The sequence below is a fragment of the Pleurodeles waltl genome, chromosome 1_1, assembly GCF_031143425.1.
Source record: "Pleurodeles waltl isolate 20211129_DDA chromosome 1_1, aPleWal1.hap1.20221129, whole genome shotgun sequence".
NCBI classification, from domain to species: Eukaryota; Metazoa; Chordata; class Amphibia; order Caudata; family Salamandridae; genus Pleurodeles; species Pleurodeles waltl.
In genome coordinates this window covers 757,960,871-757,987,006 of record NC_090436.1, presented here as the reverse complement: position 1 = coordinate 757,987,006, position 26,136 = coordinate 757,960,871, and positions in this window count along the sequence as shown.

Here is a 26,136-nt window from a genome sequence, read left to right as displayed (position 1 = left end):
CACAAGTCACCCCATCTTAGATTCCCCTAGGTCTCTAGTTTTCAGAAATGCACAGGTTTGGTAGGTTTCCCTAGGTGGCGGCTGAGCTACAGGCCAAAATCTACAGGTAGGCACTTTGCAAAAAAACACCTCTGTTTTCCTTCAAAAATTTGGCTGTGTCCACATTGCGCTCTGGGGCGTTTCCTGTCACGGGCGCTAGCCTACGCACACAAGTGAGGTATCATTTTTATCGGGAGATGTGGGGGAACGCTGGGTGGAAGGAAATTCGTGGCTCCTCTCAGATTCCAGAACTTTCTGCCACAGAAATGTGAGGAACATGTGTTTTTTTAGCCAAATTTTGAGGTTTGCAAAGGATTCTGGGTAACAGAACCTGGTCCGAGCCACACAAGTCACCCCATCTTGGATTCCCCTAGGTCTCTAGTTTTCAGAAATGCACAGATTTGGTAGGTTTCCCTAGGTGGCGGCTGAGCTACAGGCCAAAATCTACAGGTAGGCACTTTGCAAAAAACACCTCTGTTTTCCTTCACAAATTTGGATGTGTCCACGTTGCGCTTTGGGGCGTTACCTGTCACGGGCGCTAGGCCTAACAACACAAGTGAGGTATCATTTTTATCGGGAGACGTGGGGGAACGCTTGGTGGAAGGAAATTCGTGGCTCCTCTCAGATTCCAGAACTTTCTGCCACAGAAATGTGAGGAACATGTGTTTTTTTAGCCAAATTTTGAGGTTTGCAAAGGATTCTGGGTAACAGAACCTGGTCCGAGCCACACAAGTCACCCCATCTTGGATTCCCCTAGGTCTCTAGTTATCAGAAATGCACAGGTTTGGTAGGTTTCCCTAGGTGGCGGCTGAGCTACAGGCCAAAATCTACAGGTAGGCACTTTGCAAAAAACACCTCTGTTTTCCTTCACAAATTTGGATGTGTCCACGTTGCGCTTTGGGGCGTTTCCTGTCGCGGGCGCTAGGCCTACCCACACAAGTGAGGTATCATTTTTATCGGGAGACGTGGGGGAACGCTGGGTGGAAGGAAATTCGTGGCTCCTCTCAGATTCCAGAACTTTCTGCCACAGAAATGTGAGGAACATGTGTTTTTTTAGCCAAATTTTGAGGTTTGCAAAGGATTCTGGGTAACAGAACCTGGTCCGAGCCACACAAGTCACCCCATCTTGGATTCCCCTAGGTCACTAGTTTTCAGAAATTCACAGGTTTGGTAGGTTTCCCTAGGTGGCGGCTGAGCTACAGGCCAAAATCTACAGGTAGGCACTTTGCAAAAAACACCTCTGTTTTCCTTCATAAATTTGGATGTGTCCACGTTGTGCTTTGGGGCGTTTACTGTCGCGGGCGCTAGGCCTACCCACACAAGTGAGGTATCATTTTTATCGGGAGACGTGGGGGAACGCTGGGTGGAAGGAAATTTGTGGCTCCTCTCAGATTCCAGAACTTTCTGCCACAGAAATGTTAGGAACATGTGTTTTTTTAGCCAAATTTTGAGGTTTGCAAAGGATTCTGGGTAACAGAACCTGGTCCGAGCCACACAAGTCACCCCATCTTGGATTCCCCTAGGTCTCTAGTTTTCAGAAATTCACAGGTTTGGTAGGTTTCCCTAGGTGGCGGCTGAGCTACAGGCCAAAATCTACAGGTAGGCACTTTGCAAAAAACACCTCTGTTTTCCTTCATAAATTTGGATGTGTCCACGATGCGCTTTGGGGCGTTTACTGTCGCGGGCGCTAGGCCTACCCACACAAGTGAGGTATCATTTTTATCGGGAGACGTGGGGGAACGCTGGGTGGAAGGAAATTTGTGGCTCCTCTCAGATTCCAGAACTTTCTGCCACAGAAATGTTAGGAACATGTGTTTTTTTAGCCAAATTTTGAGGTTTGCAAAGGATTCTGGGTAACAGAACCTGGTCCGAGCCACACAAGTCACCCCATCTTGGATTCCCCTAGGTCTCTAGTTTTCAGAAATTCACAGGTTTGGTAGGTTTCCCTAGGTGGCGGCTGAGCTACAGGCCAAAATCTACAGGTAGGCACTTTGCAAAAAACACCTCTGTTTTCCTTCATAAATTTGGATGTGTCCACGATGCGCTTTGGGGCGTTTACTGTCGCGGGCGCTAGGTCTACCCACACAAGTGAGGTATCATTTTTATCGGGAGACGTGGGGGAACGCTGGGTGGAAGGAAATTTGTGGCTCCTCTCAGATTCCAGAACTTTCTGCCACAGAAATGTTAGGAACATGTGTTTTTTTAGCCAAATTTTGAGGTTTGCAAAGGATTCTGGGTAACAGAACCTAGTCCGAGCCACACAAGTCACCCCATCTTGGATTCCCCTAGGTCTCTAGTTTTCAGAAATGCACAGGTTTGGTAGGTTTCCCTAGGTGGCGGCTGAGCTACAGGCCAAAATCTACAGGTAGGCACTTTGCAAAAAACACCTCTGTTTTCCTTCAAAAATTTGGCTGTGTCCACATTGCGCTCTGGGGCGTTTCCTGTCACGGGCGCTAGCCTACGCACACAAGTGAGGTATCATTTTTATCGGGAGACGTGGGGGAACGCTGGGTGGAAGGAAATTCGTGGCTCCTCTCAGATTCCAGAACTTTCTGCTACAGAAATGTGAGGAACATGTGTTTTTTTAGCCAAATTTTGAGGTTTGCAAAGGATTCTGGGTAACAGAACCTGGTCCGAGCCACACAAGTCACCCCATCTTGGATTCCCCTAGGTCTCTAGTTTTCAGAAATGCACAGATTTGGTAGGTTTCCCTAGTTGGCGGCTGAGCTACAGGCCAAAATCTACAGGTAGGCACTTTGCAAAAAACAACTCTGTTTTCCTTCACAAATTTGGATGTGTCCACGTTGTGCTTTGGGGCGTTTCCTGTCGCGGGCGCTATGCCTACCCACACAAGTGAGGTATCATTTTTATCGGGAGACGTGGGGGAAAGCTGGGTAGAAGGAAATTTGTGGCTCCTCTCAGATTCCAGACCTTTCTGCCACAGAAATGTTAGGAACATGTGTTTTTTTAGCCAAATTTTGAGGTTTGCAAAGGATTCTGGGTAACAGAACCTGGTCCGAGCCACACAAGTCACCCCATCTTGGATTCCCCTAGGTCTCTAGTTTTCAGAAATTCACAGGTTTGGTAGGTTTCCATAGGTGGCGGCTGAGCTACAGGCCAAAATCTACAGGTAGACACTTTGCAAAAAACACCTCTGTTTTCCTTCACAAATTTGGATGTGTCCACGTTGCGCTTTGGGGCGTTACCTGTCACGGGCGCTAGGCCTACCCACACAAGTGAGGTATCATTTTTATCGGGAGGCGTGGGGGAACGCTGGGTGGAAGGAAATTTGTGGCTCCTCTCAGATTCCAGAACTTTCTGCCACAGAAATGTTAGGAACATGTGTTTTTTTAGCCAAATTTTGAGGTTTGCAAAGGATTCTGGGTAACAGAACCTGGTCCGAGCCACACAAGTCACCCCATCTTGGATTCCCCTAGGTCTCTAGTTTTCAGAAATGCACAGGTTTGGTAGGTTTCCCTAGGTGGCGGCTGAGCTACAGGCCAAAATCTACAGGTAGGCACTTTTCAAAAAACACCTCTGTTTTCCTTCAAAAATTTGGCTGTGTCCACATTGCGCTTTGGGGCGTTTCCTGTCACGGGCGCTAGGCCTACGCACACAAGTGAGGTATCATTTTTATCGGGAGACGTGGGGGAACGCTGGGAGGAAGGAAATTCGTGGCTCCTCTCAGATTCCAGAACTTTCTGCCACAGAAATGTGAGGAACATGTGTTTTTTTAGCCAAATTTTGAGGTTTGCAAAGGATTCTGGGTAACAGAACCTGGTCCGAGCCACACAAGTCACCCCATCTTGGATTCCCCTAGGTCTCTAGTTATCAGAAATGCACAGGTTTGGTAGGTTTCCCTAGGTGGCGGCTGAGCTACAGGCCAAAATCTACAGGTAGGCACTTTGCAGAAAACACCTCTGTTTTCCTTCACAAATTTGGATGTGTCCACGTTGCGCTTTGGGGCGTTTTCTGTCGCGGGCGCTAGGCCTACCCACACAAGTGAGGTATCATTTTTATCGGGAGACGTGGGGGAACGCTGGGTGGAAGGAAATTCGTGGCTCCTCTCAGATTCCAGAACTTTCTGCCACAGAAATGTGAGGAACATGTGTTTTTTTAGCCAAATTTTGAGGTTTGCAAAGGATTCTGGGTAACAGAACCTGGTCCGAGCCACACAAGTCACCCCATCTTGGATTCCCCTAGGTCTCTAGTTTTCAGAAATTCACAGGTTTGGTAGGTTTCCCTAGGTGGCGGCTGAGCTACAGGCCAAAATCTACAGGTAGGCACTTTGCAAAAAACACCTCTGTTTTCCTTCATAAATTTGGATGTGTCCACGATGCGCTTTGGGGCGTTTACTGTCGCGGGCGCTAGGCCTACCCACACAAGTGAGGTATCATTTTTATCGGGAGACGTGGGGGAACGCTGGGTGGAAGGAAATTTGTGGCTCCTCTCAGATTCCAGAACTTTCTGCCACACAAATGTTAGGAACATGTGTTTTTTTAGCCAAATTTTGAGGTTTGCAAAGGATTCTGGGTAACAGAACCTGGTCCGAGCCACACAAGTCACCCCATCTTGGATTCCCCTAGGTCTCTAGTTTTCAGAAATGCACAGGTTTGGTAGGTTTCCCTAGGTGGCGGCTGAGCTACAGGCCAAAATCTACAGGTAGGCACTTTGCAAAAAAACACCTCTGTTTTCCTTCAAAAATGTGGCTGTGTCCACATTGCGCTCTGGGGCGTTTCCTGTCACGGGCGCTAGCCTACGCACACAAGTGAGGTATCATTTTTATCGGGAGATGTGGGGGAACGCTGGGTGGAAGGAAATTCGTGGCTCCTCTCAGATTCCAGAACTTTCTGCCACAGAAATGTGAGGAACATGTGTTTTTTTAGCCAAATTTTGAGGTTTGCAAAGGATTCTGGGTAACAGAACCTGGTCCGAGCCACACAAGTCACCCCATCTTGGATTCCCCTAGGTCTCTAGTTTTCAGAAATGCACAGATTTGGTAGGTTTCCCTAGGTGGCGGCTGAGCTACAGGCCAAAATCTACAGGTAGGCACTTTGCAAAAAACACCTCTGTTTTCCTTCACAAATTTGGATGTGTCCACGTTGCGCTTTGGGGCGTTACCTGTCACGGGCGCTAGGCCTACCAACACAAGTGAGGTATCATTTTTATCGGGAGACGTGGGGGAACGCTGGGTGGAAGGAAATTCGTGGCTCCTCTCAGATTCCAGAACTTTCTGCCACAGAAATGTGAGGAACATGTGTTTTTTTAGCCAAATTTTGAGGTTTGCAAAGGATTCTGGGTAACAGAACCTGGTCCGAGCCACACAAGTCACCCCATCTTGGATTCCCCTAGGTCTCTAGTTATCAGAAATGCACAGGTTTGGTAGGTTTCCCTAGGTGGCGGCTGAGCTACAGGCCAAAATCTACAGGTAGGCACTTTGCAAAAAACACCTCTGTTTTCCTTCACAAATTTGGATGTGTCCACGTTGCGCTTTGGGGCGTTTCCTGTCGCGGGCGCTAGGCCTACCCACACAAGTGAGGTATCATTTTTATCGGGAGACGTGGGGGAACGCTGGGTGGAAGGAAATTCGTGGCTCCTCTCAGATTCCAGAACTTTCTGCCACAGAAATGTGAGGAACATGTGTTTTTTTAGCCAAATTTTGAGGTTTGCAAAGGATTCTGGGTAACAGAACCTGGTCCGAGCCACACAAGTCACCCCATCTTGGATTCCCCTAGGTCACTAGTTTTCAGAAATTCACAGGTTTGGTAGGTTTCCCTAGGTGGCGGCTGAGCTACAGGCCAAAATCTACAGGTAGGCACTTTGCAAAAAACACCTCTGTTTTCCTTCATAAATTTGGATGTGTCCACGTTGTGCATTGGGGCGTTTACTGTCGCGGGCGCTAGGCCTACCCACACAAGTGAGGTATCATTTTTATCGGGAGACGTGGGGGAACGCTGGGTGGAAGGAAATTTGTGGCTCCTCTCAGATTCCAGAACTTTCTGCCACAGAAATGTTAGGAACATGTGTTTTTTTAGCCAAATTTTGAGGTTTGCAAAGGATTCTGGGTAACAGAACCTGGTCCGAGCCACACAAGTCACCCCATCTTGGATTCCCCTAGGTCTCTAGTTTTCAGAAATTCACAGGTTTGGTAGGTTTCCCTAGGTGGCGGCTGAGCTACAGGCCAAAATCTACAGGTAGGCACTTTACAAAAAACACCTCTGTTTTCCTTCATAAATTTGGATGTGTCCACGATGCGCTTTGGGGCGTTTACTGTCGCGGGCGCTAGGTCTACCCACACAAGTGAGGTATCATTTTTATCGGGAGACGTGGGGGAACGCTGGGTGGAAGGAAATTTGTGGCTCCTCTCAGATTCCAGAACTTTCTGCCACAGAAATGTTAGGAACATGTGTTTTTTTAGCCAAATTTTGAGGTTTGCAAAGGATTCTGGGTAACAGAACCTGGTCCGAGCCACACAAGTCACCCCATCTTGGATTCCCCTAGGTCTCTAGTTTTCAGAAATGCACAGGTTTGGTAGGTTTCCCTAGGTGGCGGCTGAGCTACAGGCCAAAATCTACAGGTAGGCACTTTGCAAAAAACACCTCTGTTTTCCTTCAAAAATTTGGCTGTGTCCACATTGCGCTCTGGGGCGTTTCCTGTCACGGGCGCTAGCCTACGCACACAAGTGAGGTATCATTTTTATCGGGAGACGTGGGGGAACGCTGGGTGGAAGGAAATTCGTGGCTCCTCTCAGATTCCAGAACTTTCTGCTACAGAAATGTGAGGAACATGTGTTTTTTTTAGCCAAATTTTGAGGTTTGCAAAGGATTCTGGGTAACAGAACCTGGTCCGAGCCACACAAGTCACCCCATCTTGGATTCCCCTAGGTCTCTAGTTTTCAGAAATACACAGATTTGGTAGGTTTCCCTAGTTGGCGGCTGAGCTACAGGCCAAAATCTACAGGTAGGCACTTTACAAAAAACAACTCTGTTTTCCTTCACAAATTTGGATGTGTCCACGTTGTGCTTTGGGGCGTTTCCTGTCGCGGGCGCTAGGCCTACCCACACAAGTGAGGTATCATTTTTATCGGGAGACGTGGGGGAAAGCTGGGTGGAAGGAAATTTGTGGCTCCTCTCAGATTCCAGAACTTTCTGCCACAGAAATGTTAGGAACATGTGTTTTTTTAGCCAAATTTTGAGGTTTGCAAAGGATTCTGGGTAACAGAACCTGGTCCGAGCCACACAAGTCACCCCATCTTGGATTCCCCTAGGTCTCTAGTTTTCAGAAATGCACAGGTTTGGTAGGTTTCCCTAGGTGGCGGCTGAGCTACAGGCCAAAATCTACAGGTAGGCACTTTACAAAAAACACCTCTGTTTTCCTTCAAAAATGTGGCTGTGTCCACATTGCGCTTTGGGGCGTTTCCTGTCACGGGCGCTAGGCCTACGCACACAAGTGAGGTATCATTTTTATCGGGAGACGTGGGGGAACGCTGGGTGGAGGGAAATTCGTGGCTCCTCTCAGATTCCAGAACTTTCTGCCACAGAAATGTGAGGAACATGTGTTTTTTTAGCCAAATTTTGAGGTTTGCAAAGGATTCTGGGTAACAGAACCTGGTCCGAGCCACACAAGTCACCCCATCTTGGATTCCCCTAGGTCTCTAGTTTTCAGAAATGCACAGGTTTGGTTGGTTTCCATAGGTGGTGTCTGAGCTACAGGCCAAAATCTACAGGTAGGCACTTTGCAAAAAACACCTCTGTTTTCCTTCACAAATTTGGATGTGTCCACATTGCGTTTTGGGGCGTTTCCTGTCGCGGGCGCTAGGCCTACCCACACAAGTGAGGTATCATTTTTATCGGGAGACGTGGGGGAACGCTGGGTGGAAGGAAATTCGTGGCTCCTCTCAGATTCCAGAACTTTCTGCCACAGAAATGTGAGGAACATGTGTTTTTTTAGCCAAATTTTGAGGTTTGCAAAGGATTCTGGGTAACAGAACCTGGTCCGAGCCACACAAGTCACCCCATCTTGGATTCCCCTAGGTCTCTAGTTTTCAGAAATTCACAGGTTTGGTAGGTTTCCATAGGTGGCGGCTGAGCTACAGGCCAAAATCTACAGGTAGACACTTTGCAAAAAACACCTCTGTTTTCCTTCTCAAATTTGGATGTGTCCACGTTGCGCTTTGGGGCGTTACCTGTCACGGGCGCTAGGCCTACCCACACAAGTGAGGTATCATTTTTATCGGGAGACGTGGGGGAACGCTGGGTGGAAGGAAATTTGTGGCTCCTCTCAGATTCCAGAACTTTCTGCCACAGAAATGTTAGGAACATGTGTTTTTTTAGCCAAATTTTGAGGTTTGCAAAGGATTCTGGGTAACAGAACCTGGTCCGAGCCACACAAGTCACCCCATCTTGGATTCCCCTACGTCTCTAGTTTTCAGAAATGCACAGGTTTGGTAGGTTTCCCTAGGTGGCGGCTGAGCTACAGGCCAAAATCTACAGGTAGGCACTTTTCAAAAAACACCTCTGTTTTCCTTCAAAAATTTCGCTGTGTCCACATTGCGCTTTGGGGCGTTTCCTGTCACGGGCGCTAGGCCTACGCACACAAGTGAGGTATCATTTTTATCGGGAGACGTGGGGGAACGCTGGGTGGAAGGAAATTCGTGGCTCCTCTCAGATTCCAGAACTTTCTGCCACAGAAATGTGAGGAACATGTGTTTTTTTAGCCACATTTTGAGGTTTGCAAAGGATTCTGGGTAACAGAACCTGGTCCGAGCCACACAAGTCACCCCATCTTGGATTCCCCTAGGTCTCTAGTTATCAGAAATGCACAGGTTTGGTAGGTTTCCCTAGGTGGCGGCTGAGCTACAGGCCAAAATCTACAGGTAGGCACTTTGCAAAAAACACCTCTGTTTTCCTTCACAAATTTGGATGTGTCCACGATGCGCTTTGGGGCGTTTACTGTCGCGGGCGCTAGGCCTACCCACACAAGTGAGGTATCATTTTTATCGGGAGACGTGGGGGAACGCTGGGTGGAAGGAAATTTGTGGCTCCTCTCAGATTCCAGAACTTTCTGCCACAGAAATGTTAGGAACATGTGTTTTTTTAGCCAAATTTTGAGGTTTGCAAAGGATTCTGGGTAACAGAACCTGGTCCGAGCCACACAAGTCACCCCATCTTGAATTCCCCTAGGTCTCTAGTTTTCAGAAATGCACAGGTTTGGTAGGTTTCCCTAGGTGGCGGCTGAGATACAGGCCAAAATCTACAGGTAGGCACTTTGCAAAAAACACCTCTGTTTTCCTTCAAAAATTTGGCTGTGTCCACATTGCGCTCTGGGGCGTTTCCTGTCACGGGCGCTAGGCCTACGCACACAAGTGAGGTATCATTTTTATCGGGAGACGTGGGGGAACGCTGGGTGGAAGGAAATTCGTGGCTCCTCCCAGATTCCAGAACTTTCTGCCACAGAAATGTGAGGAACATGTGTTTTTTTAGCCAAATTTTGAGGTTTGCAAAGGATTCTGGGTAACAGAACCTGGTCCGAGCCACACAAGTCACCCCATCTTGGATTCCCCTAGGTCTCTAGTTTTCAGAAATGCACAGGTTTGGTAGGTTTCCCTAGGTGGCGGCTGAGCTACAGGCCAAAATCTACAGGTAGGCACTTTTCAAAAAACACCTCTGTTTTCCTTCAAAAATTTGGCTGTGTCCACATTGCGCTTTGGGGCGTTTCCTGTCACGGGCGCTCGGCCTACGCACACAAGTGAGGTATAATTTTTATCGGGAGACGTGGGGGAACGCTGGGTGGAAGGAAATTCGTGGCTCCTCTCAGATTCCAGAACTTTCTGCCACAGAAATGTGAGGAACATGTGTTTTTTTAGCCAAATTTTGAGGTTTGCAAAGGATTCTGGGTAACAGAACCTGGTCCGAGCCACACAAGTCACCCCATCTTGGATTCCCCTAGGTCTCTAGTTTTCAGAAATGCACAGGTTTGGTAGGTTTCCCTAGGTGGCGGCTGAGCTACAGGCCAAAATCTACAGGTAGGCACTTTGCAAAAAACACCTCTGTTTTCCTTCACAAATTTGGATGTGTCCACGTTGCGCTTTGGGGCGTTTCCTGTCGCGGGCGCTAGGCCTACCCACACAAGTGAGGTATCATTTTTATCGGGAGACGTGGGGGAACGCTGGGTGGAAGGAAATTTGTGGCTCCTCTCAGATTCCAGAACTTTCTGCCACAGAAATTTTAGGAACATGTGTTTTTTTTAGCCAAATTTTGAGGTTTGCAAAGGATTCTGGGTAACAGAACCTGGTCCGAGCCACACAAGTCACCCCATCTTGGATTCCCCTAGGTCTCTAGTTTTCAGAAATGCACAGGTTTGGTAGGTTTCCCTAGGTGGCGGCTGAGCTACAGGCCAAAATCTACAGGTAGGCACTTTGCAAAAAACACCTCTGTTTTCCTTCACAAATGTGGATGTGTCCACGTTGCGCTTTGGGGCGTTTCCTGTCGCGGGCGCTAGGCCTACCCACACAAGTGAGGTATCATTTTTATCGGGAGACGTGGGGGAACGCTGGGTGGAAGGAAATTCGTGGCTCCTCTCAGATTCCAGAACTCTCTGCCACAGAAATGTGAGGAACATGTGTTTTTTTAGCCAAATTTTGAGGTTTGCAAAGGATTCTGGGTAACAGAACCTGGTCCGAGCCACACAAGTCACCCCATCTTGGATTCCCCTAGGTCTCTAGTTTTCAGAAATTCACAGGTTTGGTAGGTTTCCCTAGGTGGCGGCTGAGCTACAGGCCAAAATCTACAGGTAGGCACTTTGCAAAAAACAACTCTGTTTTCCTTCACAAATTTGGATGTGTCCACGTTGTGCTTTGGGGCGTTTCCTGTCGCGGGCGCTAGGCCTACCCACACAAGTGAGGTATCATTTTTATCGGGAGACGTGGGGGAAAGCTGGGTGGAAGGAAATTTGTGGCTCCTCTCAGATTCCAGAACTTTCTGCCACAGAAATATTAGGAACATGTGTTTTTTTAGCCAAATTTTGAGGTTTGCAAAGGATTCTGGGTAACAGAACCTGGTCCGAGCCACACAAGTCACCCCATCTTGGATTCCCCTAGGTCTCTAGTTTTCAGAAATGCACAGGTTTGGTAGGTTTCCCTAGGTGGCGGCTGAGCTACAGGCCAAAATCTACAGGTAGGCACTTTACAAAAAACACCTCTGTTTTCCTTCAAAAATGTGGCTGTGTCCACATTGCGCTTTGGGGTGTTTCCTGTCACGGGCGCTAGGCCTACGCACACAAGTGAGGTATCATTTTTATCGGGAGACGTGGGGGAACGCTGGGTGGAGGGAAATTCGTGGCTCCTCTCAGATTCCAGATCTTTCTGCCACAGAAATGTGAGGAACATGTGTTTTTTTAGCCAAATTTTGAGGTTTGCAAAGGATTCTGGGTAACAGAACCTGGTCCGAGCCACACAAGTCACCCCATCTTGGATTCCCCTAGGTCTCTAGTATTCAGAAATGCACAGGTTTGGTAGGTTTCCATAGGTGGCGGCTGAGCTACAGGCCAAAATCTACAGGTAGGCACTTTGCAAAAAACACCTCTGTTTTCCTTCACAAATTTGGATGTGTCCACGATGCGCTTTGGGGCGTTTCCTGTCACGGGCGCTAGGCCTACCCACACAAGTGAGGTATCATTTTTATCGGGAGACGTGGGGGAACGCTGGGTGGAAGGAAATTTGTGGCTCCTCTCAGATTCCAGAACTTTCTGCCACAGAAATGTTAGGAACATGTGTTTTTTTAGCCAAATTTTGAGGTTTGCAAAGGATTCTGGGTAACAGAACCTGGTCCGAGCCACACAAGTCACCCCGTCTTGGATTTCCCTAGGTCTCTAGTTTTCCAAAATGCACAGGTTTGGTAGGTTTCCCTAGGTGGCGGCTGAGCTACAGGCCAAAATCTACAGGTAGGCACTTTTCAAAAAACACCTCTGTTTTCCTTCTAAAATTTGGCTGTGTCCACATTGCGCTTTGGGGCGTTTCCTGTCACGGGCGCTAGGCCTACGCACACAAGTGAGGTATCATTTTTATCGGGAGACGTGGGGGAACGCTGGGTGGCAGGAAATTCGTGGCTCCTCTCAGATTCCAGAACTTTCTGCCACAGAAATGTGAGGAACAGGTGTTTTTTTAGCCAAATTTTGAGGTTTGCAAAAGATTCTGGGTAACAGAACCTGGTCCGAGCCACACAAGTCACCCCATCTTGGATTCCCCTAGGTCTCTAGTTTTCAGAAATGCACGGGTTTGGTAGGTTTCCCTAGGTGGCGGCTGAGCTACAGGCCAAAATCTACAGGTAGGCACTTTGCAAAAAACACCTCTGTTTTCCTTCACAAATTTGGATGTGTCCACGTTGCGCTTTGGGGCGTTTCCTGTCGCGGGCGCTAGGCCTACCCACACAAGTGAGGTATCATTTTTAGCGGGAGACGTGGGGGAACGCTGGGTGGAAGGAAATTTGTGGCTCCTCTCAGATTCCAGAACTTTCTGCCACAGAAATGTTAGTAACATGTGTTTTTTTAGCCAAATTTTGAGTTTTGCAAAGGATTCTGGGTAACAGAACCTGGTCCGAGCCACACAAGTCACCCCATCTTGGATTCCCCTAGGTCTCTAGTTTTCAGAAATGCACAGGTTTGGTAGGTTTCCCTAGGTGGCAGCTGAGCTACAGGCCAAAATCTACAGGTAGGCACTTTTCAAAAAACACCTCTGTTTTCCTTCAAAAATGTGGCTGTGTCCACATTGCGCTTTGGGGCGTTTCCTGTCACGGGCGCTAGGCCTACGCACACAAGTGAGGTATCATTTTTATCGGGAGACGTGGGGGAACGCTGGGTGGAAGGAAATTCGTGGCTCCTCTCAGATTCCAGAACTTTCTGCCACAGAAATGTGAGGAACATGTGTTTTTTTAGCCAAATTTTGAGGTTTGCAAAGGATTCTGGGTAACAGAACCTGGTCCGAGCCACACAAGTCACCCCATCTTGGATTGCCCTAGGTCTCTAGTTATCAGAAATGCACAGGTTTGGTAGGTTTCCCTAGGTGGCGGCTGAGCTACAGGCCAAAATCTACAGGTAGGCACTTTGCAAAAAACACCTCTGTTTTCCTTCACAAATTTGGATGTGTCCACGTTGCGCTTTGGGGCCTTTCCTGTCGCGGGCGCTAGGCCTACCCACACAAGTGAGGTATCATTTTTATCGGGAGACGTGGGGGAACGCTGGGTGGAAGGAAATTCGTGGCTCCTCTCAGATTCCAGAACTTTCTGCCACAGAAATGTGAGGAACATGTGTTTTTTTAGCCAAATTTTGAGGTTTGCAAAGGATTCTGGGTAACAGAACCTGGTCCGAGCCACACAAGTCACCCCATCTTGGATTCCCCTAGGTCTCTAGTTATCAGAAATGCACAGGTTTGGTAGGTTTCCCCAGGTGGCGGCTGAGCTACAGGCCAAAATCTACAGGTAGGCACTTTGCAAAAAACACCTCTGTTTTCCTTCACAAATTTGGATGTGTCCACAATGCGCTTTGGGGCGTTTACTGTCGCGGGCGCTAGGCCTACCCACACAAGTGAGGTATAATTTTTATAGGGAGACGTGGGGGAACGCTGGGTGGAAGGAAATTTGTGGCTCCTCTCAGATTCCAGAACTTTCTGCCACAGAAATGTTAGGAACATGTGTTTTTTTAGCCAAATTTTGAGGTTTGCAAAGGATTCTGGGTAACAGAACCTGGTCCGAGCCACACAAGTCACCCCATCTTGAATTCCCCTAGGTCTCTAGTTTTCAGAAATGCACAGGTTTGGTAGGTTTCCCTAGGTGGCGGCTGAGCTACAGGCCAAAATCTACAGGTAGGCACTTTGCAAAAAACACCTCTGTTTTCCTTCAAAAATTTGGCTGTGTCCACATTGCGCTCTGGGGCGTTTCCTGTCACGGGCACTAGGCCTACGCACACAAGTGAGGTATCATTTTTATCGGGAGACGTGGGGGAACGCTGGGTGGAAGGAAATTCGTGGCTCCTCTCAGATTCCAGAACTTTCTGCCACAGAAATGTGAGGAACATGTGTTTTTTTAGCCAAATTTTGAGGTTTGCAAAGGATTCTGGGTAACAGAACCTGGTCCGAGCCACACAAGTCACCCCATCTTGGATTCCCCTAGGTCTCTAGTTATCAGAAATGCACAGGTTTGGTAGGTTTCCCCAGGTGGCGGCTGAGCTACAGGCCAAAATCTACAGGTAGGCACTTTGCAAAAAACACCTCTGTTTTCCTTCACAAATTTGGATGTGTCCACGTTGCGCTTTGGGGCGTTTCCTGTCGCGGGCGCTAGGCCTACCCACACAAGTGAGGTATCATTTTTATCGGGAGACGTGGGGGAACGCTGGGTGGAAGGAAATTCGTGGCTCCTCTCAGATTCCAGAACTTTCTGCCACAGAAATGTGAGGAACATGTGTTTTTTTAGCCAAATTTTGAGGTTTGCAAAGGATTCTGGGTAACAGAACCTGGTCCGAGCCACACAAGTCACCCCATCTTGGATTCCCCTAGGTCTCTAGTTTACAGAAATTCACAGGTTTGGTAGGTTTCCCTAGGTGGCGGCTGAGCTACAGGCCAAAATCTACAGGTAGGCACTTTGCAAAAAACACCTCTGTTTTCCTTCATAAATTTGGATGTGTCCACGATGCGCTTTGGGGCGTTTACTGTCGCGGGCGCTAGGCCTACCCACACAAGTGAGGTATCATTTTTATCGGGAGACGTGGGGGAACGCTGGGTGGAAGGAAATTTGTGGCTCCTCTCAGATTCCAGAACTTTCTGCCACAGAAATGTGAGGAACATGTGTTTTTTTAGCCAAATTTTGAGGTTTGCAAAGGATTCTGGGTAACAGAACCTGGTCCGAGCCACACAAGTCACCCCATCTTGGATTCCCCTAGGTCTCTAGTTTTCAGAAATGCACAGGTTTGGTAGGTTTCCCTAGGTGGCGGCTGAGCTACAGGCCAAAATCTACAGGTAGGCACTTTGCAAAAAACACCTCTGTTTTCCTTCACAAATTTGGATGTGTCCACGTTGCGCTTTGGGGCGTTTCCTGTCGCGGGCGCTAGGCCTACCCACACAAGTGAGGTATCATTTTTATCGGGAGACGTGGGGGAACGCTGGGTGGAAAGAAATTTGTGGCTCCTCTCAGATTCCAGAACTTTCTGCCACAGAAATTTTAGGAACATGTGTTTTTTTAGCCAAATTTTGAGGTTTGCAAAGGATTCTGGGTAACAGAACCTGGTCCGAGCCACACAAGTCACCCCATCTTGGATTCCCCTAGGTCTCTAGTTTTCAGAAATGCACAGGTTTGGTAGGTTTCCCTAGGTGGCGGCTGAGCTACAGGCCAAAATCTACAGGTAGGCACTTTGCAAAAAAACACCTCTGTTTTCCTTCAAAAATTTGGCTGTGTCCACATTGCGCTCTGGGGCGTTTCCTGTCACGGGCGCTAGCCTACGCACACAAGTGAGGTATCATTTTTATCGGGAGACGTGGGGGAACGCTGGGTGGAAGGAAATTCGTGGCTCCTCTCAGATTCCAGAACTTTCTGCCACAGAAATGTGAGGAACATGTGTTTTTTTAGCCAAATTTTGAGGTTTGCAAAGGATTCTGGGTAACAGAACCTGGTCCGAGCCACACAAGTCACCCCATCTTGGATTCCCCTAGGTCTCTAGTTTTCAGAAATGCACAGATTTGGTAGGTTTCCCTAGGTGGCGGCTGAGCTACAGGCCAAAATCTACAGGTAGGCACTTTGCAAAAAACACCTCTGTTTTCCTTCACAAATTTGGATGTGTCCACGTTGCGCTTTGGGGCGTTACCTGTCACGGGCGCTAGGCCTACCAACACAAGTGAGGTATCATTTTTATCGGGAGACGTAGGGGGAACGCTGGGTGGAAGGAAATTTGTGGCTCCTCTCAGATTCCAGAACTTTCTGCCACAGAAATGTTAGGAACATGTGTTTTTTTAGCCAAATTTTGAGGTTTGCAAAGGATTCTGGGTAACAGAACCTGGTCCGAGCCACACAAGTCACCCCATCTTGGATTTCCCTAGGTCTCCAGTTTTCAGAAATGCACAGGTTTGGTAGATTTCCCTAGGTGGCGGCTGAGCTACAGGCCAAAATCTACAGGTAGGCACTTTGCAAAAAACACCTCTGTTTTCGTTCACAAATTTGGATGTGTCCACTTTGCGCTTTGGGGCGTTTCCTGTCGCGGGCGCTAGGCCTACGCACACAAGTGAGGTATCATTTTTATCGGGAGACGTGGGGGAACGCTGAGTGGAAGGAAATTTGTGGCTCCTCTCAGATTCCAGAACTTTCTGCCACAGAAATGTGAGGAACATGTGTTTTTTTAGCCAAATTTTGAGGTTTGCAAAGGATTCTGGGTAACAGAACCTGGTCCGAGCCACACAAGTCACCCCATCTTGGATTCCCCTAGGTCTCTAGTTTTCAGAAATGCACAGATTTGGTAGGTTTCCCTAGGTGGCGGCTGAGCTACAGGCCAAAATCTACAGGTAGGCACTTTGCAAAAAACACCTCTGTTTTCCTTCACAAATTTGGATGTGTCCACGTTGCGCTTTGGGGCGTTACCTGTCACGGGCGCTAGGCCTACCAACACAAGTGAGGTATCATTTTTATCGGGAGACGTAGGGGGAACGCTGGGTGGAAGGAAATTTGTGGCTCCTCTCAGATTCCAGAACTTTCTGCCACAGAAATGTTAGGAACATGTGTTTTTTTAGCCAAATTTTGAGGTTTGCAAAGGATTCTGGGTAACAGAACCTGGTCCGAGCCACACAAGTCACCCCATCTTGGATTCCCCTAGGTCTCTAGTTTTAAGAAATGCACAGGTTTGGTAGGTTTCCCTAGGTGGCGGCTGAGCTACAGGCCAAAATCTACAGGTAGGCACTTTTAAAAAAACACCTCTGTTTTCCTTCAAAAATTTGGCTGTGTCCACATTGCGCTCTGGGGCGTTTCCTGTCACGGGCGCTAGCCTACGCACACAAGTGAGGTATCATTTTTATCGGGAGACGTGGGGGAACGCTGGGTGGAAGGAAATTTGTGGCTCCTCTCAGATTCCAGAACTTTCTGCCACAGAAATGTGAGGAACATGTGTTTTTTTAGCCAAATTTTGAGGTTTGCAAAGGATTCTGGGTAACAGAACCTGGTCCGAGCCACACAAGTCACCCCATCTTGGATTCCCCTAGGTCTCTAGTTTTCAGAAATGCACAGATTTGGTAGGTTTCCCTAGGTGGCGGCTGAGCTACAGGCCAAAATCTACAGGTAGGCACTTTGCAAAAAACACCTCTGTTTTCCTTCACAAATTTGGATGTGTCCACGTTGCGCTTTGGGGCGTTACCTGTCACGGGCGCTAGGCCTACCCACACAAGTGAGGTATCATTTTTATCGGGAGACGTGGGGGAACGCTGGGTGGAAAGAAATTTGTGGCTCCTCTCAGATTCCAGAACTTTCTGCCACAGAAATTTTAGGAACATGTGTTTTTTTAGCCAAATTTTGAGGTTTGCAAAGGATTCTGGGTAACAGAACCTGGTCCGAGCCACACAAGTCACCCCATCTTGGATTCCCCTAGGTCTCTAGTTTTCAGAAATGCACAGGTTTGGTAGGTTTCCCTAGGTGGCGGCTGAGCTACAGGCCAAAATCTACAGGTAGGCACTTTGCAAAAAAACACCTCTGTTTTCCTTCAAAAATTTGGCTGTGTCCACATTGCGCTCTGGGGCGTTTCCTGTCACGGGCGCTAGCCTACGCACACAAGTGAGGTATCATTTTTATCGGGAGACGTGGGGGAACGCTGGGTGGAAGGAAATTCGTGGCTCCTCTCAGATTCCAGAACTTTCTGCCACAGAAATGTGAGGAACATGTGTTTTTTTAGCCAAATTTTGAGGTTTGCAAAGGATTCTGGGTAACAGAACCTGGTCCGAGCCACACAAGTCACCCCATCTTGGATTCCCCTAGGTCTCTAGTTTTCAGAAATGCACAGATTTGGTAGGTTTCCCTAGGTGGCGGCTGAGCTACAGGCCAAAATCTACAGGTAGGCACTTTGCAAAAAACACCTCTGTTTTCCTTCACAAATTTGGATGTGTCCACGTTGCGCTTTGGGGCGTTACCTGTCACGGGCGCTAGGCCTACCAACACAAGTGAGGTATCATTTTTATCGGGAGACGTAGGGGGAACGCTGGGTGGAAGGAAATTTGTGGCTCCTCTCAGATTCCAGAACTTTCTGCCACAGAAATGTTAGGAACATGTGTTTTTTTAGCCAAATTTTGAGGTTTGCAAAGGATTCTGGGTAACAGAACCTGGTCCGAGCCACACAAGTCACCCCATCTTGGATTCCCCTAGGTCTCCAGTTTTCAGAAATGCACAGGTTTGGTAGATTTCCCTAGGTGGCGGCTGAGCTACAGGCCAAAATCTACAGGTAGGCACTTTGCAAAAAACACCTCTGTTTTCGTTCACAAATTTGGATGTGTCCACTTTGCGCTTTGGGGCGTTTCCTGTCGCGGGCGCTAGGCCTACGCACACAAGTGAGGTATCATTTTTATCGGGAGACGTGGGGGAACGCTGAGTGGAAGGAAATTTGTGGCTCCTCTCAGATTCCAGAACTTTCTGCCACAGAAATGTGAGGAACATGTGTTTTTTTAGCCAAATTTTGAGGTTTGCAAAGGATTCTGGGTAACAGAACCTGGTCCGAGCCACACAAGTCACCCCATCTTGGATTCCCCTAGGTCTCTAGTTTTCAGAAATGCACAGATTTGGTAGGTTTCCCTAGGTGGCGGCTGAGCTACAGGCCAAAATCTACAGGTAGGCACTTTGCAAAAAACACCTCTGTTTTCCTTCACAAATTTGGATGTGTCCACGTTGCGCTTTGGGGCGTTACCTGTCACGGGCGCTAGGCCTACCAACACAAGTGAGGTATCATTTTTATCGGGAGACGTAGGGGGAACGCTGGGTGGAAGGAAATTTGTGGCTCCTCTCAGATTCCAGAACTTTCTGCCACAGAAATGTTAGGAACATGTGTTTTTTTAGCCAAATTTTGAGGTTTGCAAAGGATTCTGGGTAACAGAACCTGGTCCGAGCCACACAAGTCACCCCATCTTGGATTCCCCTAGGTCTCTAGTTTTAAGAAATGCACAGGTTTGGTAGGTTTCCCTAGGTGGCGGCTGAGCTACAGGCCAAAATCTACAGGTAGGCACTTTTAAAAAAACACCTCTGTTTTCCTTCAAAAATTTGGCTGTGTCCACATTGCGCTCTGGGGCGTTTCCTGTCACGGGCGCTAGCCTACGCACACAAGTGAGGTATCATTTTTATCGGGAGACGTGGGGGAACGCTGGGTGGAAGGAAATTCGTGGCTCCTCTCAGATTCCAGAACTTTCTGCCACAGAAATGTGAGGAACATGTGTTTTTTTAGCCAAATTTTGAGGTTTGCAAAGGATTCTGGGTAACAGAACCTGGTCCGAGCCACACAAGTCACCCCATCTTGGATTCCCCTAGGTCTCTAGTTTTCAGAAATGCACAGATTTGGTAGGTTTCCCTAGGTGGCGGCTGAGCTACAGGCCAAAATCTACAGGTAGGCACTTTGCAAAAAACACCTCTGTTTTCCTTCACAAATTTGGATGTGTCCACGTTGCGCTTTGGGGCGTTACCTGTCACGGGCGCTAGGCCTACCCACACAAGTGAGGTATCATTTTTATCGGGAGACGTGGGGGAACGCTGGGTGGAAGGAAATTTGTGGCTCCTCTCAGATTCCAGAACTTTCTGCCACAGAAATGTTAGGAACATGTGTTTTTTTAGCCAAATTTTGAGGTTTGCAAAGGATTCTGGGTAACAGAACCTGGTCCGAGCCACACAAGTCACCCCATCTTGGATTCCCCTAGGTCTCTAGTTTTCAGAAATGCACAGGTTTGGTAGGTTTCCCTAGGTGGCGGCTGAGGTACAGGCCAAAATCTACAGGTAGGCACTTTTCAAAAAACACCTCTGTTTTCCTTCAAAAATTTGGCTGTGTCCACATTGCGCTTTGGGGCGTTTCCTGTCACGGGCGCTAGGCCTACGCACACAAGTGAGGTATCATTTTTATCGGGAGACGTGGGGGAACGCTGGGTGGAAGGAAATTTGTGGCTCCTCTCAGATTCCAGAACTTTCTGCCACAGAAATGTGAGGAACATGTGTTTTTTTAGCCAAATTTTGAGGTTTGCAAAGGATTCTGGGTAACAAAACCTGGTCCGAGCCACACAAGTCACCCCATCTTGGATTCCCCTAGGTCTCTAGTTTTCAGAAATTCACAGGTTTGGTAGGTTTCCCTAGGTGGCGGCTGAGCTACAGGCCAAAATCTACAGGTAGGCACTTTGCAAAAAACACCTCTGTTTTCCTTCATAAATTTGGATGTGTCCACGATGCGCTTTGGGGCGTTTACTGTCGCGGGCGCTAGGCCCACCCACACAAGTGAGGTATCATTTTTATCGGGAGACGTGGGGGAACGCTGGGTGGAAGGAAATTTGTGGCTCCTCTCAGATTCCAGAACTTTCTGCCACACAAATGTTAGGAACATGTGTTTTTTTAGCCAAATTTTGAGGTTTGCAAAGGATTCTGGGTAACAGAACCTGGTCCGAGCCACACAAGTCACCCCATCTTGGATTCCCCTAGGTCTCTAGTTTTCAGAAATGCACAGGTTTGGTAGGTTTACCTAGGTGGCGGCTGAGCTACAGGCCAAAATCTACAGGTAGGCACTTTGCAAAAAAACACCTCTGTTTTCCTTCAAAAATTTGGCTGTGTCCACATTGCGCTCTGGGGCGTTTCCTGTCACGGGCGCTAGCCTACGCACACAAGTGAGGTATCATTTTTATCGGGAGATGTGGGGGAACGCTGGGTGGAAGGAAATTCGTGGCTCCTCTCAGATTCCAGAACTTTCTGCCACAGAAATGTGAGGAACATGTGTTTTTTTAGCCAAATTTTGAGGTTTGCAAAGGATTCTGGGTAACAGAACCTGGTCCGAGCCACACAAGTCACCCCATCTTGGATTCCCCTAGGTCTCTAGTTTTCAGAAATGCACAGATTTGGTAGGTTTCCCTAGGTGGCGGCTGAGCTACAGGCCAAAATCTACAGGTAGGCACTTTTCAAAAAACACCTCTGTTTTCCTTCAAAAATTTGGCTGTGTCCACATTGCGCTTTGGGGCGTTTCCTGTCACGGGCGCTAGGCCTACGCACACAAGTGAGGTATCATTTTTATCGGGAGACGTGGGGGAACGCTGGGAGGAAGGAAATTCGTGGCTCCTCTCAGATTCCAGAACTTTCTGCCACAGAAATGTGAGGAACATGTGTTTTTTTAGCCAAATTTTGAGGTTTGCAAAGGATTCTGGGTAACAGAACCTGGTCCGAGCCACACAAGTCACCCCATCTTGGATTCCCCTAGGTCTCTAGTTTTCAGAAATTCACAGGTTTGGTAGGTTTCCATAGGTGGCGGCTGAGCTACAGGCCAAAATCTACAGGTAGACACTTTGCAAAAAACACCTCTGTTTTCCTTCACAAATTTGGATGTGTCCACGTTGCGCTTTGGGGCGTTACCTGTCACGGGCGCTAGGCCTACCCACACAAGTGAGGTATCATTTTTATCGGGAGGCGTGGGGGAACGCTGGGTGGAAGGAAATTTGTGGCTCCTCTCAGATTCCAGAACTTTCTGCCACAGAAATGTTAGGAACATGTGTTTTTTTAGCCAAATTTTGAGGTTTGCAAAGGATTCTGGGTAACAGAACCTGGTCCGAGCCACACAAGTCACCCCATCTTGGATTCCCCTAGGTCTCTAGTTTTCAGAAATGCACAGGTTTGGTAGGTTTCCCTAGGTGGCGGCTGAGCTACAGGCCAAAATCTACAGGTAGGCACTTTTCAAAAAACACCTCTGTTTTCCTTCAAAAATTTGGCTGTGTCCACATTGCGCTTTGGGGCGTTTCCTGTCACGGGCGCTAGGCCTACGCACACAAGTGAGGTATCATTTTTATCGGGAGACGTGGGGGAACGCTGGGAGGAAGGAAATTCGTGGCTCCTCTCAGATTCCAGAACTTTCTGCCACAGAAATGTGAGGAACATGTGTTTTTTTAGCCAAATTTTGAGGTTTGCAAAGGATTCTGGGTAACAGAACCTGGTCCGAGCCACACAAGTCACCCCATCTTGGATTCCCCTAGGTCTCTAGTTATCAGAAATGCACAGGTTTGGTAGGTTTCCCTAGGTGGCGGCTGAGCTACAGGCCAAAATCTACAGGTAGGCACTGTGCAGAAAACACCTCTGTTTTCCTTCACAAATTTGGATGTGTCCACGTTGCGCTTTGGGGCGTTTCCTGTCGCGGGCGCTAGGCCTACCCACACAAGTGAGGTATCATTTTTATCGGGAGACGTGGGGGAACGCTGGGTGGAAGGAAATTCGTGGCTCCTCTCAGATTCCAGAACTTTCTGCCACAGAAATGTGAGGAACATGTGTTTTTTTAGCCAAATTTTGAGGTTTGCAAAGGATTCTGGGTAACAGAACCTGGTCCGAGCCACACAAGTCACCCCATCTTGGATTCCCCTAGGTCTCTAGTTTTCAGAAATTCACAGGTTTGGTAGGTTTCCCTAGGTGGCGGCTGAGCTACAGGCCAAAATCTACAGGTAGGCACTTTGCAAAAAACACCTCTGTTTTCCTTCATAAATTTGGATGTGTCCACGATGCGCTTTGGGGCGTTTACTGTCGCGGGCGCTAGGCCTACCCACACAAGTGAGGTATCATTTTTATCGGGAGACGTGGGGGAACGCTGGGTGGAAGGAAATTTGTGGCTCCTCTCAGATTCCAGAACTTTCTGCCACACAAATGTTAGGAACATGTGTTTTTTTAGCCAAATTTTGAGGTTTGCAAAGGATTCTGGGTAACAGAACCTGGTCCGAGCCACACAAGTCACCCCATCTTGGATTCCCCTAGGTCTCTAGTTTTCAGAAATGCACAGGTTTGGTAGGTTTCCCTAGGTGGCGGCTGAGCTACAGGCCAAAATCTACAGGTAGGCACTTTGCAAAAAAACACCTCTGTTTTCCTTCAAAAATTTGGCTGTGTCCACATTGCGCTCTGGGGCGTTTCCTGTCACGGGCGCTAGCCTACGCACACAAGTGAGGTATCATTTTTATCGGGAGATGTGGGGGAACGCTGGGTGGAAGGAAATTCGTGGCTCCTCTCAGATTCCAGAACTTTCTGCCACAGAAATGTGAGGAACATGTGTTTTTTTAGCCAAATTTTGAGGTTTGCAAAGGATTCTGGGTAACAGAACCTGGTCCGAGCCACACAAGTCACCCCATCTTGGATTCCCCTAGGTCTCTAGTTTTCAGAAATGCACAGATTTGGTAGGTTTCCCTAGGTGGCGGCTGAGCTACAGGCCAAAATCTACAGGTAGGCACTTTGCAAAAAACACCTCTGTTTTCCTTCACAAATTTGGATGTGTCCACGTTGCGCTTTGGGGCGTTACCTGTCACGGGCGCTAGGCCTACCAACACAAGTGAGGTATCATTTTTATCGGGAGACGTGGGGGAACGCTGGGTGGAAGGAAATTCGTGGCTCCTCTCAGATTCCAGAACTTTCTGCCACAGAAATGTGAGGAACATGTGTTTTTTTAGCCAAATTTTGAGGTTTGCAAAGGATTCTGGGTAACAGAACCTGGTCCGAGCCACACAAGTCACCCCATCTTGGATTCCCCTAGGTCACTAGTTTTCAGAAATTCACAGGTTTGGTAGGTTTCCCTAGGTGGCGGCTGAGCTACAGGCCAAAATCTACAGGTAGGCACTTTGCAAAAAACACCTCTGTTTTCCTTCATAAATTTGGATGTGTCCACGTTGTGCTTTGGGGCGTTTACTGTCGCGGGCGCTAGGCCTACCCACACAAGTGAGGTATCATTTTTATCGGGAGACGTGGGGGAACGCTGGGTGGAAGGAAATTTGTGGCTCCTCTCAGATTCCAGAACTTTCTGCCACAGAAATGTTAGGAACATGTGTTTTTTTAGCCAAATTTTGAGGTTTGCAAAGGATTCTGGGTAACAGAACCTGGTCCGAGCCACACAAGTCACCCCATCTTGGATTCCCCTAGGTCTCTAGTTTTCAGAAATTCACAGGTTTGGTAGGTTTCCCTAGGTGGCGGCTGAGCTACAGGCCAAAATCTACAGGTAGGCACTTTACAAAAAACACCTCTGTTTTCCTTCATAAATTTGGATGTGTCCACGATGCGCTTTGGGGCGTTTACTGTCGCGGGCGCTAGGTCTACCCACACAAGTGAGGTATCATTTTTATCGGGAGACGTGGGGGAACGCTGGGTGGAAGGAAATTTGTGGCTCCTCTCAGATTCCAGAACTTTCTGCCACAGAAATGTTAGGAACATGTGTTTTTTTAGCCAAATTTTGAGGTTTGCAAAGGATTCTGGGTAACAGAACCTGGTCCGAGCCACACAAGTCACCCCATCTTGGATTCCCCTAGGTCTCTAGTTTTCAGAAATGCACAGGTTTGGTAGGTTTCCCTAGGTGGCGGCTGAGCTACAGGCCAAAATCTACAGGTAGGCACTTTGCAAAAAACACCTCTGTTTTCCTTCAAAAATTTGGCTGTGTCCACATTGCGCTCTGGGGCGTTTCCTGTCACGGGCGCTAGCCTACGCACACAAGTGAGGTATCATTTTTATCGGGAGACGTGGGGGAACGCTGGGTGGAAGGAAATTCGTGGCTCCTCTCAGATTCCAGAACTTTCTGCTACAGAAATGTGAGGAACATGTGTTTTTTTAGCCAAATTTTGAGGTTTGCAAAGGATTCTGGGTAACAGAACCTGGTCCGAGCCACACAAGTCACCCCATCTTGGATTCCCCTAGGTCTCTAGTTTTCAGAAATGCACAGATTTGGTAGGTTTCCCTAGTTGGCGGCTGAGCTACAGGCCAAAATCTACAGGTAGGCACTTTGCAAAAAACAACTCTGTTTTCCTTCACAAATTTGGATGTGTCCACGTTGTGCTTTGGGGCGTTTCCTGTCGCGGGCGCTAGGCCTACCCACACAAGTGAGGTATCATTTTTATCGGGAGACGTGGGGGAACGCTGGGTGGAAGGAAATTCGTGGCTCCTCTCAGATTCCAGAACTTTCTGCCACAGAAATGTGAGGAACATGTGTTTTTTTAGCCAAATTTTGAGGTTTGCAAAGGATTCTGGGTAACAGAACCTGGTCCGAGCCACACAAGTCACCCCATCTTGGATTCCCCTAGGTCTCTAGTTTTCAGAAATTCACAGGTTTGGTAGGTTTCCCTAGGTGGCGGCTGAGCTACAGGCCAAAATCTACAGGTAGGCACTTTGCAAAAAACACCTCTGTTTTCCTTCATAAATTTGGATGTGTCCACAATGCGCTTTGGGGCGTTTACTGTTGCGGGCGCTAGGCCTACCCACACAAGTGAGGTATCATTTTTATCGGGAGACGTGGGGGAACGCTGGGTGGAAGGAAATTTGTGGCTCCTCTCAGATTCCAGAACTTTCTGCCACACAAATGTTAGGAACATGTGTTTTTTTAGCCAAATTTTGAGGTTTGCAAAGGATTCTGGGTAACAGAACCTGGTCCGAGCCACACAAGTCACCCCATCTTGGATTCCCCTAGGTCTCTAGTTTTCAGAAATGCACAGGTTTGGTAGGTTTCCCTAGGTGGCGGCTGAGCTACAGGCCAAAATCTACAGGTAGGCACTTTGCAAAAAAACACCTCTGTTTTCCTTCAAAAATTTGGCTGTGTCCACATTGCGCTCTGGGGCGTTTCCTGTCACGGGCGCTAGCCTACGCACACAAGTGAGGTATCATTTTTATCGGGAGATGTGGGGGAACGCTGGGTGGAAGGAAATTCGTGGCTCCTCTCAGATTCCAGAACTTTCTGCCACAGAAATGTGAGGAACATGTGTTTTTTTAGCCAAATTTTGAGGTTTGCAAAGGATTCTGGGTAACAGAACCTGGTCCGAGCCACACAAGTCACCCCATCTTGGATTCCCCTAGGTCTCTAGTTTTCAGAAATGCACAGATTTGGTAGGTTTCCCTAGGTGGCGGCTGAGCTACA